Consider the following 2,500-nt stretch of genomic DNA (forward strand, 5'->3'; position numbering starts at 1 on the left):
GACACGCGCGCCCGTTTCGCCTGCCACCCATGCACACTCGCCTGGGCTGCTGGTCACATGCGTCGCTCATAGGCATTTTGCAGGCCAGCACCGGCGGATGCACGGGTCAAGCGGGACGGGACGAGCGCAGGGCTTGCTTTTGGCGGCACACGAAAACACGAACCCGAAAAAGGCGAAAAAGGGACATACACACTGGCGACACGCACGCCCGTTTCGCCTGCCACCCGTGCACACTCGCCTGGGCTGCTGGTCACGTGCGTCGCTCACAGGCATTTTGCAGGCCAGCACCGGCGGATGCACGGGTCAAGCGGGACGGGACGAGCGCAGGGCTTGCTTTTGGCGGCACACGAAAACACGAACCCGAAAAAGGCGAAAAAGGGACACACGGACAGGCGACACGAAAAAAAAGGGGTCGCCCTACCTAGGTGGGCGCAAAAACCCCGTCGGCCAGGAGGTTTCGCCAAAGTGTCTGTACTGTCACACAGGGTCAATAGCACGGGCATGGCCGGCCGCCGCACGTGCAGCGGCTTACGGACGCACGGTTCGGCGGCACGGGTGCCTGGCGGCTTTAGCACCTTGGGGTGGACAGGCCTGGCGGCAAGGGGGGCTAGGCACCTTGCTGCCAGCCGGCAATGGTGCACAGGGCGGGGCGCCACACAAACACGAAAGAGGGACAAGAGCGGGGCGATGGTCCACAGAGACGAGCCATGCACGGGGCCCGTGATCGCCGACACGCGCGAACGCGGACGCGGACAAGGACAAGGACGCGACGCGCGGCGCGCGTGCGAGGTCAAGAGGGGCGCGCGCACGAAAACGCGAAAAAAGGGGCTAGCGGCCGAGAAACGCGAAAAAAACCGGGTCACCTACCTAGCCGAACGCCTAAAATCGCTTCGGGCAGGAGGTTTCGCCAAAGTGTCTGTACTGTCACACGGTCCGTACGGGCGCAACCCCATCGCGCGCCAGCACCCCTTCCTGGGGGCGCCCGCCCGCCAGGCGCCTGGCGCCCCACGCGCGCGCGCCCGGCGCCTGGCGCCTTGCCCCCCACGCGCGCCCGGCGCCTGGCGCCTGGCGCCTCGCCCCCCACGCGCGCGCCCGGCGCCTGGCGCCTTGCCCCCCACGCGCGCCCGGCGCCTGGCGCCTGGCGCCTCGCCCCCCACGCGCGCGCGCGCGTGGCGCCTTGCGCCTGGCGCCTTGCCTCCGCGCGTGCCTGGCGCCTGGCGCCTTGCCCCCCACGCGCCTGGGCGCCTCTTTTCCGCCTGGGCGCCCTGGCACCTTTCCGCCTGGGCGCCTGTTTTCCGCCTTGGCGCCCTGGCGCCTTTTCGCGTGGGCGCCTCTTTTCCGCCTGGGCGCCATGGCGCCTTTCGGCCTGGGCGACTCTTTTTCGCCTGGGCACCTCTTTTCCGCCTGGGCGCCTCTTTTCCGCCTGGCCAGGGCGCCTCTTTTCCGCCTGGGCGCCATGGCGCCTTTCTGCCTGGGCGCCTCTTTTTCGCCTGGGCGCCTCTTTTCTGCCTGGGCGCCCTGGCGCCTTTTCGCCTGGGCGCCTCTTTCCCACCTGGGCGCCCTGGCGCCTCTTCGCCTGGGCGCCCTGGCGCCTTTTCGCCTGGGCGCCTCTTTTGGCGCCTGGGCGCCTACGCCAGGGCGCCTCTTTTCCGCCTGGGCGCCTCTTTTTCGCCTGGGCGCCTCTTTTCCGCCTGGGTGCCCTGGCGCCATTCCGCCTGGGCGCCTCTTTTCCGCCTGGGCGCCCTGGCGCCTTTTCGCCTGGGTGCCTCTTTTGGCGCCTGGGCGCCTCTTTTCCGCCTGGGCGCCCTGGCGCCTTTTCGCCTGGGTGCCTCTTTTGGCGCCTGGGCGCCTACGCCAGGGCGCCTCTTTTCCGCCAGGGCGCCTCTTTTTCGCCTGGGCGCCTCTTTTCCGCCTGGGCGCCCTGGCGCCTTTTCGCCTGGCGCCTCTTTTGGCGCCTGGGCGCCTACGCCAGGGCGCCTCTTTTCCGCCTGGGCGCCTCTTTTCCGCCTGGGTGCCCTGGCGCCATTCCGCCTGGGCGCCTCTTTTCCGCCTGGGCGCCCTGGCGCCTTTTCGCCTGGGTGCCTCTTTTGGCGCATGGGCGCCTACGCCAGGGCGCCTCTTTTCCGCCTGGGCGCCCTGGCGCCTTTCCGCCTGGGCGCCTCTTTTTCGCCTGGGCGCCTCTTTTCCGCCTGGGCGCCCTGGCGCCATTCCGCCTGGGCGCCTCTTTTCCGCCTGGGCGCCCTGGCGCCTTTTCGCCTGGCGCCTCTTTTGGCGCCTGGGCGCCTACGCCAGGGCGCCTCTTTTCCGCCTGGGCGCCTCTTTTTCGCCTGGGCGCCTCTTTTCCGCCTGGGCGCCCTGGCGCCATTCCGCCTGGGCGCCTCTTTTCCGCCTGGGCGCCCTGGCGCCTTTTCGCCTGGCGCCTCTTTTGGCGCCTGGGCGCCTACGCCAGGGCGCCTCTTTTCCGCCTGGGCGCCCTGGCGCCTTTCCGGCTGGGCGCCTC

This window comes from Aristolochia californica, unplaced genomic scaffold (genome assembly GCF_029961685.1).
Source record: "Aristolochia californica isolate CCGP_79_NKW_82.1479 unplaced genomic scaffold, dmAriCali1.0.hap1 SCAF_17, whole genome shotgun sequence".
NCBI classification, from domain to species: domain Eukaryota; kingdom Viridiplantae; phylum Streptophyta; class Magnoliopsida; order Piperales; family Aristolochiaceae; genus Aristolochia; species Aristolochia californica.